Source organism: Bufo gargarizans, chromosome 4 (assembly GCF_014858855.1).
Source record: "Bufo gargarizans isolate SCDJY-AF-19 chromosome 4, ASM1485885v1, whole genome shotgun sequence".
Classification (NCBI taxonomy): domain Eukaryota; kingdom Metazoa; phylum Chordata; class Amphibia; order Anura; family Bufonidae; genus Bufo; species Bufo gargarizans.
The window spans coordinates 284651038-284667645 of record NC_058083.1 but is presented as its reverse complement, the minus strand read 5'-3'; positions in this window follow the sequence as shown (position 1 = coordinate 284667645).

The window sequence follows — 16608 nt, the reverse complement described above, 5'->3', positions numbered from 1 at the left end:
CTCTCCCAGACTGCTTCAAGGATTTTAAAGTTTTTCCTTACTACAAGCTTCTCCCTCCCCTTGACTCAGCTCCTCCCCCATTTAGTAATTAGGCTTAACAAGAGCAATTAACAAAACAAACTCTTTTTGGCCCAGCTGATAATTCCGATGCCAAATTGTTTTAACATGTGCAAGACGGTTTGCTTAGGCTGAGTGAAATCAGGAAGAAAAGACAAGGCAAGAGGAAGAAAAAACTGCACAATAGCAGCCCGTCTTGGAGTATGAATTTGGTTTATGGACTGTTTGCTAGAAGGAGGGAGCAGAGCAGTTGTCCTAATTGGGAATCCTGGTTCCTAGCATCACATTAATTGTCACATCTAATATTAAATGAAAGACTAATTTAATCTGAAATATATTTAATCACAAGAGACACCTAAAGAGCTACTCTGGCCAGTCTTGAAATCCACAATTACAATATATTAGGGAGTATTTTATGTTGTTTTTTTGTTTTGTTTTTGTAATGTAGAAATGAAAATATATATTTTTTTTTAATTCTTAACTGATTTGTTAAGGATTTCAATGTTTTTTTAAATGATTTTTTTAATGATAAATATGGCAGTCCCAAATATAACATTTTACAAAAAAAACTCATTTTGAATAGCAAAATCAGAATCTAAAAAAAAAGATACTTTATATTTAAAAATAATTGGATCTTTTTTTTGTATTATAATATCTGTTATTTTGTTTGGCTTTTGGTTAATATAACTTAAATCTAATTATTATTCTAGAGGAACATAGATGTTTGTTCTTGTCAGATAACTATCTATCTATCTATCTATCTATCTATCCTTCTATTATCTATCATCAATCTTTATATCTATCTATCTATCTATCTATCTATCTATCTATCTATCTATCTATCTATCCTCTGTTATCTATCATCAATCTTTATATCTATCTATCTACATATCTATCTTTCTATTATCTATCATCAATCTTTGTGTCTATCAGCTATCGATATATCCTTCTATTATCTATCTATCTATCTATCTATCTATCTATCTATCTATCCTTCTATTATCTATCATCAATCTTTATATCTATCAGCTATCTATATATCCTTCTATTATCTATCTATCTATCTATCTATCTATCTATCGATCTATCCTTCTATTATCTATCATCAATCTTTATATCTATCAGCTATCTATATATCCTTCTATTATCTATCATCAATCTTTATATCTATCTATCTTCATATCTATCTATCTATCTTTCTATTATCTATCATCAATCTTTGTATCTATCTATCCTTCTATTATCTATCTAGCTTGCTATCTTTCTATTATGTATCATCATTCTTTATATCTAACTATCAGCTATCTATATATCCTTCTATTATCTATCTATCTATCTATCTTTCCTATTATCTATCATCAATCTTTATATCTATCTATCTATCTATCTATCTATCTATCTATATATATTTATCCATATATCTATCTATCTATCTATCTATCTATCTTATATTCATCTATCTGCCTACCAAGGGTGTAACTACCATAGTGGCAGACCATGCGACTGCTATGGGGCCCAGGACAAGAGGGGGCCCAGTTGGGATCATCCACTCTTCTACTGGAGGTAAAAACTTGGTCAGGACTCTACCCTCTAAAGGAACAACTTTAAGCAAATGAGGCAGCGGAAAAATGGCCCAAGGGTAATTGAAAGGGGTTTAGTCGGAAACCCTTCTGTCCTGTGTGGGGGGCCTGGGTTGATCCTTGCTATGGGGCCCTTACTTCTCTATGTACGCCAGTGCTGCCTACCTACATATTTATTTATCTACCTGCAATCATCTATCTAATCTATCTATCCTTCTATCATCAATCTTTCTATCTATATATATATCCTTCTGTTATCTATCTAGCTATCTATCAACTATTTATCAATAATCTATCTACCTTATATCTATCTATTTGTCTATCTATCTATCTATCTATCTATCTATCTATCTATCTATCTATCTGCATGTCATCTATCTATGTATTCATCTGTCTAATATCTATTCATCTATCTAATATCTATCTATTCATCTATCTAATATCTGTCTATTCATCTATCTAATATCTGTCTATTATCTATCTATCTATCTATCTATCTATCTATCTATCTACCTTATATCTATCTATCTATCTACCTTATATCTATCTATCTATCTATCTATCTATCTATCTATCTATCTATCATCTGTCTATCTATCTTAGTTATTAAGTTTAAATCCTGCATTTCATATCATGGTTAGATATAAGCAACCCAAGTTTTTTTTCCCGTTTCCTGTTGATTTTGTGGATTTAGTCTGGGCATTGCTGTCATTATAAAAGAAACATTTATCACAATAGTACCACTGTCTGCTGAGACACAGTATGTGAAAATCCAAGACTTATTACTGCAGGATTAAAGAAATTGTACTATTTCCCTCTAGATATATATGATATTCCTACACTGCAATACAATAGTTTGTTTTTTGTTTCAGTTTGTTGTAATCAAATGAAACCTTATTTATTATTAAAAACAGAAATGATTTAAATGCAGCCTAAAATATAAAATGAGATGAAAAAGTTAATAATCTGGCACATATACATGACATCTATTGGTTGCATCTTAGATTATTTAGTAACTTTAAGCACGGGATATAGAGGTACCATCAATAAAAACTGCTGGAACACCATGTGCTGAAGCATCTTCAGTCTTTATCATAGGCTTGGGTATTTCATATACTCAGTAAAGCATGACAGTCTAGAAGAGCAGGGCTGATGGAATCTGCATGGTGTTTGTATGTTCCTCCCGTGTTTTCCCTCTGTTTTCTCTGCTTTCCTCCCACACTCCAAAGACATACAGATAGTGAACTTAGATTGTGAGCCCCATTGGGGACAGCAAGCAATGGTAATGTCTGTAAAGTGCTGTGGAATATGTCAGCGCTATATAAGAGTAAAATAAAATGAAAAATATATAGCTAATTATCTGCATAACTATACAACTTCTAGTTAAGACCTGAATATATGCTGTGATCTATTTACTTAGTGCTGCCAGCTTCCTTTATTTATGACTCGATGGACCACAAGTTGCCCTCCTTTGCTCTCGTGTACCAAATGACTGACACTCTGGTGTGCCACCTGTTGCCATTCCAGCAATAGCTTAACAAATATGTTGTACCTAGTAAATTGTGTTTAATGTGCATTTTCAGCTAGATTGATGGAACCCCCGTGTCTGTATAGTCCAGATTTGTAGCATATGCATTTAGTCATATCTTTTTGTAATTTCAGTGATGTACATATGACTATTGATAGCTTGATTACTATAAGTACCTGAATAATTATCTGTAAATCTAATATCTATCTAATATCTATCTAATATCTGTCTATAGATCTATTATCTATCGATTTATCTTTTATCTAATATCTAGCTGTCTAATATCTATCTATCTGTCTATCTCATATCTATCTAATATCTATCTATCTATCTATTTATCTATCTATCTCATATCTATCTATCTATATCTTGTGATAATGTATGTTTTACAGTAATTTTCCATGTTGCTATTAGATGTAACATAAATAACGTGTGATATAAAATTTTCCTTTCTGATTCATACTTCTTCTCCTGGGGTCACATTGGTCTTTAAACCTCTGAAAGGAATAATTGAGTTGTACAATTCGGGAACAAACATTGGTATGAACGCTCATTCATCGGGTTAAAGCATTGTTAATACGGACACCAAAATAATAATTTCTGGACAGCAGTTTGTCCTGTGTAAAGTGACATCTGCTGCCCAGAAACAATGAATCTGTATGTGGATCACTCGTCCCCATACATAGGAGATGATAGGTGCATGTAAACGTAGCTATTACCTCCACTGATGATCAGGCAGTTATCGGGAACTATAATTGCCTTTTCAGTTGACTCATGTAAAAGGGACCTTTAATGAAGATATAAGGCTTTTTATATATTTAATTCATACACCCTAAATGCACAGAACTAACTACTACTATTTTGTTGGTGTTCAGGATTACCTAATTGTAGCTGGAAGATCATTCATTCACTAGCAGTGCAGATTGTAGTAGAAATGTGAGCCACCCAGAGAAAGCTCTGCAGGTAAGTACAGTTGTCTATACACATTTTTATTCAATCCCTCCAATTTCTTTTAAGCCTAAATTAGAGGTAAGTGGCAGTATGGGTGTCTGACACCTGCTTATTTGTGTATTGAATATGTATATATTTTCATGAGGAAGTCTGGAGTTATAGATGTTGGCTAAATAATGAAGTTTTGGTCATCTAAATTGACTCCTAGAAGTACATATGGAAGGTCATCTGTAATGCATCTGTAAAATATCATACCTTCCAACATGCAGCCGTAACAGAGCCCCCTATTAATCTTTTCAATTAATTGAATGCAGCACACGGCACAAGCCACGGAAGTCCATATGTTGTGTTCCAATCACCCAAATATTAAAGCCCCTCTAATTGATTTATCTAAAGAACATTCAGCAGATTCAAGGTGGCAGCCAGCCAGGAAATCCCAGGGGAAGATGACACTGAGGTGGAGGGCAAAACCATTTTACCAATTTGTTATTCTTTTTTTTTTTTTTTTGTTCTAGGTTCATTAAAATAATCCAGTTAAGGCTCACACAAGTATTTATCTTCTACTGCAACACAACCAATAAGAACATGCTAAGTAGATTCAGGAGAGCTACGAGTTTTGTAATTACTACATCTTTGCTTTGCGTCTTAAACAGCTAATATATTTGATTTACATTAACGACATGATCACCAGCACAGGCAAAATACAGAGCCAATCTCAGTGTCTGAAGCTTAATAAAACAAGTACTTGAAGTTTAGAGCCCGTTAAAACATTTTTATATCTGGAGAAAGTGCATCTACTTGAAGTTGTCTCCTGTGTGTTGAGGCAGGGATTGAATATGGCCAGAACACACAAGATGACACAGAGGAGCTCTGCTTGGTAGGAAAGCCCCCTCTGTCTCAGCTGCAGTTGCGAAGAGCTCAGTTCACAAGACTGCATTTTTTTTCCCAGCAGAAATATTTAGCTTGGCTGCCCGCCAGAGAATGCTGGAAGAATAGACTGAATTAGGGGATTTACCTTCCACGTGTTTGGCACGCGTTGTTAGAGACTCTTAGCAACTCTCTCTCCACTCTTTTACTCCCTCAGTGGACTTGCTGTGTTATACTGGATCAGTGGTTCACTAGAATTGAATTATAATCCTAGGATTCCTGTCCGCAACCATTTAATACTATACTATGTATCCCTTACAGTTACATGCACTTGTTTTCATGCCTAATATCGGTGTGCCTCTATCTTTGTTTGTGTTATGTTTGTGACAGATGCATCACTATATACTGTATATATATATCATACTGTAACATTAGGCTGCGGATCAGAACAACACCGCAAACTGTTACATAACTGGATGTGTGATTCCAGCCTTGCATAAGTTGTCGTTACTGCAGTGAAAATGTAGTATTAGAAACATAGAAACATAGAATGTGTCGGCAGATAAGAACCATTTGGCCCATCTAGTCTTCTCAATATACTGAGTACTACGAATAGCCCTTGGCCCTATCTTATATGAAGGATGGCCTTATGCCTATCCCATGTATGCTTAAACTCCTTCACTGTATTTGCAGCTACCACTTCTGCTGGAAGGCTATTCCATGCATCCTCTACTCTCTCAGTAAAGCAGTATTGCATGGTACTCATACATAACCATACTGAATTGCGCAGAATGTGAACCTTTCTTGCTAATAGAAGGAGGGTCTTAAGTAGGGGACCTGCATTGTGTCTGTATGCCCTCATAGTATTGTTGGGAATTCCTTTTTATTTTTTTTGCATTATTATATAGTTCTCCCATATTCTTGAGCATTGTACTTAGGTAGTAATTGTTCACATAAGTCCATGTGCCCAGTGGCACTTTAAAGCTAATATATCCCAATCTCACATGCACACAGGGACTATTCTGTAGGAAACCCACACAGAGAGAGAAATACAAGTGCCATGCCGATGTGCCTTCAGTTACTTTTATACTCAAGCTCCCATTTCTGCAAAATTACATAAGCACCCACAGAGCCTTATCCCACCCTGTGTATGCAGTTTGTTAAAATCTCTGCTTCCTTTGATATACAGACTGAATTGAAAAATGATAGCACTTTATATGCTGAAACGAATAGGACAATTTAGAGATCACAGGCTCCCCGTTAAGTTCCTCAGTACACACAAACTCACATCATTTTGTGTATTGTATGCAAAGTAAATGGAAACAGTTGTCAAACAGAGAAAAGAGAGCTGCACAGTAAGTAGACTGAATGTATTTATTAGTCAATCAGTGCTGTGTAATGAGTGATGCATGTTAGCACCACATTAAGACACATGAAGACATTTACACCCCATTAACCAAGAGCGCGGAGATATTCTCACTTAGAGTGCCAGTCTTGCTGCTGTGGAAACATTTCCTTACTTATTTTTTATTGGAAATATGTATCTGTCCAGAGCCTTATAATTACCACGTCACTGCCTTTTTACCTTAAAATATATGATGAACCTGCAGTTTTAAACATTTTTTGTATTATATGCATGTGTTAAATGTCTATAAAAATATGTTTGACTAAGTTATGTTATATTGAACGATTTTAAAGCATTCCTCTTTGATCACTGTTCTCATTAGCATTTATGAATAATTCTGAGCAAGCGCCTGTGCACAGGAAATGCAGTCATTGCAAACCTTTTTTAATAAAGTATACCTACATACAGTACTTCCATAATGCAAGGGAAATGATGAAGTACATGATCACATGTATGAGCTGCATGCAAATGACTTCTACAAAAGTTAGAAACCTCCTCATCTAGCAGGAACGCTCAGGGTTCTTTCATGATGGTTAAGGCCCCATTCACACGTCAGCAAAATGGGTCCGCATTCGTTCCGCAATTTTGCGGAACGGGTGCATAACCATTCATTTTCAATGGTCCGCATCCGCATTTGCGGAACCGCACTTCCGCATCCGTGCTTCCGTTTCCGCATAAAAAATAGAACATGTCCTATTCTTATATGCAATTGCGGACAAGATTAGGCATTTTCAAAACACTTACGGACGTGTGAATGGACCCTAAATGGCACAGTCACCATTTATAAAGCTACGCCCATAGAAATATTTTTCTTATGTTTTCCAGTTGAGGATTTTTGTACTTTAGGTAAATTTGATCAGCAATCACTAAACACAGGAGAATGTGTCAAGATCTCAGGGTGTCATTAGGAAATAAATGTGACTAACACATTGGGGTGTCTTACACATGTTTTAACTACTAAAATTAACTTTAGCAGCCTCAGCTTCAGTTCTTGGTGTGTTGGAACGTGCCATCAAATAGTTAATATACATATAGGGCCCATACACATTTGGCTGAAAATCTAACGTGTGTGGGGAGAGATGATGGAGAGAGAAGAATAGGGCTAATATTTTTTTTTTTCTCCCAATCCTTTTATTCTCCCCAGAGATAGGCCAGTTCTAGAAGTGTCTGGCTGAGGTTTTCTCCCCTCTCCACGTTGAATACACAAACATGTTTGGCTAAACCAAATGTGTATGTGTATGGAGGAGTCGAGATGGAGTAGAGAGACTGTCGCTCATCTGAAAGCTGTCAAATTTCTATGGCCAGCTTAAAGAGGACCGGTCATCACAAAATGCAGTGCAAACTGCAGGCAGCATGTTATAGAGCAGGAGGAGCTGAGCAGATTTAGATACAGCTTTGTGGGAAAACTTGTAATTCATACATTTGAATCTCTGCCTTTTCTGCCTTTAGTTGTATAGGGGTTGTCTTATCAGTCTTTGTGTGTGTGTATAGAGAGATAGCTGAAGTTTAAATGTATAGATATCAATCTTCTCAGCTTCTCCTACTCCATCGCCAGCAGATTGCGCTGCATTTCGTGTTGACAGGTCCACCATTTTGTGATACAGACTATTGTAGTATCCTTTTGGAATTTGGTAAAAAAAAAAATCATATTTCATACCAATAAAAAAAGGAGAAAAATGTCATCTTCGTGACAAAGTTGGGCATAGAGCGAACTGCAAAACAAGAGCTGCTACAAATGTAAAGTAACTTATCCTAGTGTAAAATGCCCATTGTATCTAACGAGTAGAATGTATAATTTAAGATCAGACGGCATTATTTTCTTGGTGTATCAGGACAAGAACCCTATAATTATGCTGCTGGTCACCCTACTTCCTTTATGTCTGTCCTTTGATAAGTGACTTATTTATTGCCTCCATAACACTAGGCCTGTCGCTAGTAGCATATAGCTTGTGGACATATTTCCTGTGCACTGTCCATCGCGTTTAAGACAACCTTTGTTAATAAGGGTTAAATTCCCAAAAGTCATGTTGTGTAGTGTTAATTAGTGAATGTCCCCTTGTGGACTGTTGTTGGCAATTATTAAACGCAAAATCAATATCTGCCAAGTGTCTCCTAACTGTTGAGAAAGCAACACACTGCCACTGAAAGAATATCCTCTGGTTTAGTGCATGGAGAAATGTAAAATTCATTTAAAGAATATTTATGTCCAAGTAGAACATTCCATACATGTAATAACATATGTCCAGCGTCATCTTCTTATGTAGTGTTTTCTTTTCAAATCTAAAAACCTTGTAATTAGGCTTACTATTAGCTAAAATACAGCAGCTGTGTTAGAGGAGATTTTGAAGCACTCCCTACTGGGGTTTTCAGAGTATAGTTGGCACAAATCATGGGCATCCATATGGCTTCACAAATAAATACTGTCAAAAAACAGTGCCATATCCAGCAGCATGGCATGCTGGCTGTCAGGGGTGGGTAGCACTAGTTAAGCCAGTGAAACTAGCCTGATATAGTCATAACAATATTCTGGAGACCTCACACGTTGAGTGAGTGGGTAGTGCATTGTACACAGTATCCATCATCTGTACAATAGTTATCCCTCTTTGTTCTGTGGAAGTCACTAAGCTCCCATTTTCTTTGCTCTGCATTAAATGTAGAGCACATGGCTTTTAGAAGACTCTGATTAAATAATGTGTCAGATAGGATTTCTGTAAAACTCGACAGGTGAAAAATATCTAATATTGCTCAGTAATACCCTGTTGCTTTAGTTGCATAACAATAGATATTACTTTTGGTAAAAGATAAATGATACAAATGATGTTTCACATTAAACGCTCAGATATAGCCACGTTTTTTGCAATACAAAATGAGTCAGATTGTTGCAAATTAAACAAAAATGGTGACTTTTCTGCACTGGAATAGAAGAGGACAGCAGCAAATTATTCACAGTCCTTTCTTCATTAAATTCTTATTTGCCTCATAATCTCCTTTTGATCTCTAAAGTTATAAGAATCTCCATCCACCTCCCTGATAGTATCAGCGCATGTTTTTTGACTAGGCAGCATGATGAATTAAATGTATGACAGTTATGACAGGTGAGGAGTGCTTGGTTGGGGCTTACGCAGCAGGGATAAGACAAAGCCCCCATTTAAGAACAAAACCTCCTGCCCGATTGTGATGCCATTAATGCCAAACCACAGAATCACTCTTTATTTGCCCTTCTAAATGAGGAGCAAGCTGATACCACAGACAAAGCATTGTTAGCAAAGAGGCCGTTTCTAAACCAAGCCGCACAAGCGACTAATTTAAAAGGGCTGCCTGCTTGCTCAGCTTTTGACGTAAGTGTGTCTCAACATTTTAAATGCAGGATCCTTCATAAAATGGTGTATTAAAATCTAGCCACAAGTTTACAGCTGGCCTGAGTGGAATTATAATATATAACCCTGAAAATCTATCTGCAGGGATCCAGCTAAGCCAAAGGGAGAGACCAGACTGGCAAATCCAAAGAATTTTGGAAGTCAATCCATTAGGATTATTAGGATAGCTTTATTAATTTTGGAAGCCACAGACTAAAATATAGACACTCTGAACTTTGCATTTGTGTTCTTTGGTTGTTCTTTTACTTAGGTCCTACACTACTTAGTTGCAGAGAATAAATTTGCGACATCATGAGGTGGTTCCTTCTAGAAGACACACAACTGACCCATTTACTCTTAACATTTGTTGCTCTACTATGGCACACACTGTGTCTTTATGTACATTTCTTGACCACTGTAGCTCAAGCTTTGTTCTTTTGTTTACATCTTTACTTTGGCTTATATGTAAATGTGAGATATTAACTGAACCACACACTCTCACAGAAGAAGAGCATACCTTTCTGTGTCTTAGCCAGCTTTGCAGGACATATTTGTGGTCATACCAGAGCACTAGGCTAGATGTATCAGAAAAACATCAGTCTCATATTAAGCTTCCTTTCTTCCCTTCCATGCTTACTTTTTTGTTGATGGTTATAAGGTGTATGCTGCCCACTGGACATAAAATGTAAACTTAGATTCTTAATGTACGCTGCACATAATTTATATATGCATTGTTTTGTTTTGCAGGATTGCATATATATAATAAAATAAATCATAACTGATTTTCATCATATTTGTGATAATTGGGTCCATCAGGGTTTTTGGTATTTTTGACAGCAAGAATAGCACTGCAGAATCCTATAAGGTTAATTAGGTCTGCCAGGGTTCACTGATATTGGTTTGAAAACCATTGATCATGACACAAGTGTGAATAAATCCCTGAACATGCAATGGCTGCATGAATTTGTGGGTTAGAGGGGTTACCCAGGAAATAATAATAATGACCTATCCTCAGGATAGGTCATCATTATCAAATCAACGGAGGTCCAAGTCCAGGCACCCCTGCCGATTAGCTGTTTCAGGAAGCTATGGCCTCCTGGTAGCTTACCAAGCACAGTTCTGTACATTATATAGTGGTTGCGCTTGGTATTGCAGCTAACCCTCTTTGACTTGAATGGGGCTAAGCTCCAACTAGGCCATGTGACCGATGTATGGTGATGTCACTCGCCTTCTAACAGCTGATCAGATAGGTCATCAATACCTTTTCCCGGATAACCCCTTTTAATTGAAGTATTACCTTCACATCTGTCTGGCAATTGGCTGTCACGGGACTGGCTATCAATCTAATGTGTATGGAGTTCTTCCAGAGAAAACTAACCTCAATACACGTGCAGTGTGTTTAAAAACTCTACCGTGTTTCCAGCCATAACACAGATGAGTTTCCAGTCGTTCATCTACTCTACAAGGACCTAAAGGGATATTATGGTATTAATACACACATAGCTCAGTAATAAAGTAAAAATCACAGTCATCTATTGACCAAGGCAGCCTTCATGTGTGTTATAGGATAGGCAGGTCTTTATTTCTAATTTTGCTACAGTCCTGAAGCTAAATGTTATTTAATAGGTGTCAGATACCTTTCCTAACTCAAGCCACTTGTCTGAAACTGCCCACCCTATGTTACTATTGGAGTAGAGGAAAACGTTCTTCCCAGTCCTATGTGTTGAGCAGGCCTGGCTTGTGTCTGTCCACAGCTCAGCACTCCAAGAGAGCTCAACTTGAAGACGAGTCAGAGAGGACATACAGGAAAGCAGCTTTCAGTACCTTATCTGAGTGACAGAACACTTAACTTTCACCACCTGGGTCTGGCCTTGGAAAGGAAACAGTTGTGCTTAATTATTGTCTCCTTACTGATCCCAGACAACTACTGTTTAATCATATGTCCAACTGATATAGGCTGGCAAAAAAGCTATTTTTAGAGAAGACAGTGATTTTCCTCCTTTCATCTTTGAGTAATGTACTTCCTCCTAGTCTCTGCCGTACCACAAGTCAGTCTACACCAGATGCTGGATATTAGGTAAAATTAGAGACCGGGCATCATATCCCATATGAGGTGCTTTGATGTCTGATCTTTACTCACTTAAAGCTATTTTTAATGAAAGATATCCTATGTTTTTCTCAGTCTTTCACAGTTATCTTAATTACAATTTCAGTAAATTTGCGCCAGTGCTCTTAGAACAAAGGAAACATTCAGTTTTACAGTTGAAGGGGTTGCGCTAGAGTACTTACAAACAGGATCAGTTGAGAGACAGGCTCATAAGGGTTCTGTGTTCCCCATAGATACATATATCTGCACTGTATGTACTGTACCTTCTATGTTTTTCATTCCACAGGCTGACAAGCCACAGGCATATTATCCAAAGAGTATATCTGTTGACATCCATAGAAAATTGTAAATTTAATTTTGCTGCTTTCGATATTTGATATACTATTAGACATCCCTTTTTTCATAAAATATTTCATCCACATTGCAAAGGTCATACATTCATAACTCTCCTATATCCTGTTGACTTTACAAGGTTTTGGATCAATGTTCCCTCTTAGCATTTGCAGTTGCTGAGTAGAGCAATTAGGTGGCTGGGCGATATATTGTCAAAGGTGGGTAGTCTTAAAAAGGTGTGGATATACCATAAAGTACTATAAGACAGAGAACAGAGAATTGCTGATTGGGCTGCCGCAATGTATGGTGCGGTGGCTCCACATGTGTGGTTCTCTCCATTTACTTCTATGGGAGAATTAGATATAGCCTTGTAGTGTGCAAGCGCTATTGACGCCTCTGAACCTGGTAGCCATCAGCTTAATCTGCAGTCACCTCCACTTCTGTGTTCAGTGACGTCAACAGCGCATGTGGACTAATCATCTTCACTGCTCGACAAGCAGCAGAAGACATGATGCGCACATGCACAGGCATGAGAAACATGAAGTCTAGCGCTGTCAATCTAAGGGGAGTGTGGCATGTTTTTAACAATGGAGGCATCTGTATTAAGCACCAGGGATGTCGCTGGAGCGGTGCTCAAACAGCATAAGCCTGGTGCTCCAATGCCTCATTTGCATAAAAATAAAAGTGTAATTATCCCCAAAACGCCTGCACCTACAAAAAAAAAAGACAAGTATTGTTTTAGTCAGCTGGATCAACCCTACCAAGCTGTATGGGTTGATCCTAGTGACATAGCCTCTTTAAGGCCCCTTTACATGGCACGATGTAGCAATTGATTGTCAGGACGGAAGCATTCCTTCCTGATAATCCCCTGCTTGTCAGTGGAGGAGAATGCTGTTTTTATATTCAGTGATCCCCTCCACAGTATGGGGAGGAGCGATTGCTAATGCCATCACTCGTCCCCATAAAGAATCATTGTTTGCTGGCAGCAAAATGCTGTTTAGAGAGGTTCTGCTGCCAGAAAACAATGATTTAGGTGTTCACTCGAATTATCCTATTATCCAATGAATGAGCAGCCTTAGAATTCGGAAGAGGAACAGTGTGACTTGGTGTACCTGATAAAGTGCCCTTGTGGCCTTACCTATGTAACACATACTTGTTACTCCCATCTCAACACCTATGGCCAAAGGATCTCTCAGTGGTTTCTTGCTTTTGTGTGCCGTATTATGCCTACAATTAAGTTGTCTTAAAGCCCTTTTACACTGGCTTGAGCATCAGCTAGATAATCTCTAACAAGAGTTCGTATGAACGCTTGTTATCGATTATCTGTCGCTGGAATGGTGCCACTGATTACCCGATGAATGTGCAATACAGTGGAAGAGATCACTGCATGTAAATGCAGTACTCTCCGTCACTGACAAGCAGGCAATTGCCAGGAAGGAACTCTTACTTCCCGACAATCGACTGCTAAATCTAGAAGTGCAAAGGGGCCTTTAGTGTCTTGCAAGGAGTGTGCTGCTGTTTTTTCCTACATCTCCTAGGATCCTAATCATACTAAAGTGTATAAACCTACAGTAGATATCACAGAGCCTGACTTCTCTCCCTGCTCTCAGGTAGGGTACCAGAAACCACCCTCAGGTACCCTTTAATATTATCAATATGTCTACTTGTGTAAAAGTAGAGAAAATGTCCTTTCATATGTTAAAATAAGTCAGTTATATATTAATGTATTTTGAAAATACACTATGTGAACAAAAGTATTGGGATACCTACACATTACACCTACAGGATCTTTTTTAACATCCTACTTTAAATCCATAGGCATTTAAAAGGGAACTAAAACCAGAATCCAAACACGTATACAAAAAGAGCAACCAACAAAATATAACATATTTCCTTATGTATATTTGTTATCTGCTCTTGTTTTATTAAATGTCACAATTGCAGACCATGAAAAATAGAATAGAAAAGTGGTGCATTGTTCTTTCAGGCTGTGGCCATGTCTACTACCCCTCCTTCTCCCACCTCATGCTAGTGTGCGTGAGCCAGGATGTATAGGAGGAGGGGTCTTAGTTTAGTCTGGATAACTTTTGTCTACACAGTGAACATGTCTATTAGTTAGTAATAGGATAAAATAAATTTGTTTACAACCATGTGGAACTGTAATAGACTACAGAATACTAGGTCTACCAAGTTCAATCCCCCTTTTCACTCCTAAATAGTGCCACTGCTTGGTGGATTTACCTTTCAGGTTCCTGGAAAAGCTGGGTTACCACCATTTGTAAGTGTAATAGACTGCAGAATGTTAAATGCCAAGATAAATCCCACTTTTCAGGTTCCTGGGAAAGCGGGGTTACCACTATGTGGAGCTGTAATAGAGACTGCAAAATACTAAATCTACCAAGACAACCCCCTTCCCCCATCACTCCTAAATAGAGTCATAACTAAGCAGATTTGCCTTCCAGGATCCTGGGAAAGCTGGGATACAACAATGTGAAACGATAAATCCCCCTCCACACACACACATATATGCAAATATAAAAAAATATGTATACAAATATATGCCAGACAATGGTTTGTGGCGGTAGTGAGAGAAAATGTCTGTTCTGAAAGAAACCTTCCCCTCTGTCAGAAATGTATTGGATTTTATGGGGCATCAGTGGTCATTGAATAGAGGAGATAACTGCAACTCCCATCATTTTCAGACTTTTCATGGGGCATAAGTGGACATTATATGGAAAGGGATATGATAAGAGAACTACAACTCCCAACATTTCTTAGATGTTATGGGCTATCAGAGGACATTACAGGAAGTGAGCATAAAGACAGAACTACAACACCTAGTATTTGACAACTTATAGAGGGAAACAACTAACTTCTCTCACACATGGCAGAGGAGCTCTACCCACAAGTGACCAGGTCCTATCAGTTCCTTCACCACATCTCTGTACTGCTGAGCTCTGTCTCAGTGGGTAAATGCCAGGAAATGAAATTGGCTAGAGTGGAATGAGTAAGGGCCCTTTCACACTTGCATTGTCCGAATCCGGCATAGATTATCCTAATGCATTCTGAATGGAGAGAAATCCGTTCAGGATGCATCAGGATGTCTTCAGTTCCGGAACGGAACGTTTTTTGGCCGGAGAAAATACCGCAGCATGCTGCGCTTTTTGCTCCGGCCAAAAATCCTGAACACTTGCCGCAAGGCCGGATCCGGAATTAATGCCCATTGAAAGGCATTGATCCGAATCCGGCCTTAAGCTAAACGTCGTTTCGGCGCATTGCCGGACCCGACGTTTAGCTTTTTCTGAATGGTTACCATGGCTGCAAGGACGCTAAAGTCCTGGCAGCCATGGTAAAGTGTAGCGGGGAGCAGCATACTTACCATCCGTGCGGCTCCCGGGGCGCTCCAGAGTGACGTCAGGGTGCCCCAAGCGCATGGATCACATGGAACACGTCATCCATGCGCACGGGGCGCTCTGACGTCATTCTGGAGCGCCCCGGGAGCCACACGCACGGTAAGTATACCGCTCCCCCGCTCCCCGCTCCTACTATGGCAACCAGGACTTTAATAGCGTCCTGGCTACCATAGTAACACTGAACGCATTTTGAAGACGGCTCCGTCTTCAAATGCTTTCAGTACACTTGCGTTTTTCCGGATCCGGCGTGTAATTCCGGCAAGTGGAGTACACGCCGGATCCGGACAACGCAAGTGTGAAAGGGCCCTAAGTTGAAAAGGTTGGAAGGCAGATGGTAGGTCTCAGGGGAGTAGAAGAGAAAGTGCCTGTGGGGACCAAAGGCAGAAACTCCTTTGGCAGTGCAGGCAGATTGATCTGCTAGCATTTCAGTGTGGTTAAGCCCTATCCTACTCCTGAACTCTCTGTTAACATCAGGGACGATCACCTAGCCGTTCAGTAGCCAAAGATGGAGAAGAGTGGAGGAAAGAAAGATCTCTCCTAAAGTCAATTTGATAGCAGCTTGGGGAACATGGATTACATGTATTTGTGTTTTTTATGTTTATGTTTAGTTCCCCTTTAATTTGGAATTGGTCTCCCCTTTGCAGCTAAATCAGCTCTTGGAAGGCTTTCTACAAGATTTTGAAGTGTGTCTGTGGGATTTTTTCCCATTCATCCTGGCTTGCAATTTCCATTCTAGTTTATCCCAACGGTGTCCAGGGGTGTTGAAGTCATGGCTTTGTGCAGGCTAATCAAGTTATTCCCCATAAAACTCACCCAATCATGCCTTTATTGACCTTGCTTAGTGCACTGGGGCACAGTCATGCTGTAACAGAAAAAGGCCTTCCCCAAACTGTTCCCACAAAGTTGGAAGCCTACAATTATCCAAAATACCTTGCTATGCTGAATCATTAAGGTTTCACTTGGACTAAGGGGCGTAGACCAACCCCTGAAAAATGACTCCATAGCATTATC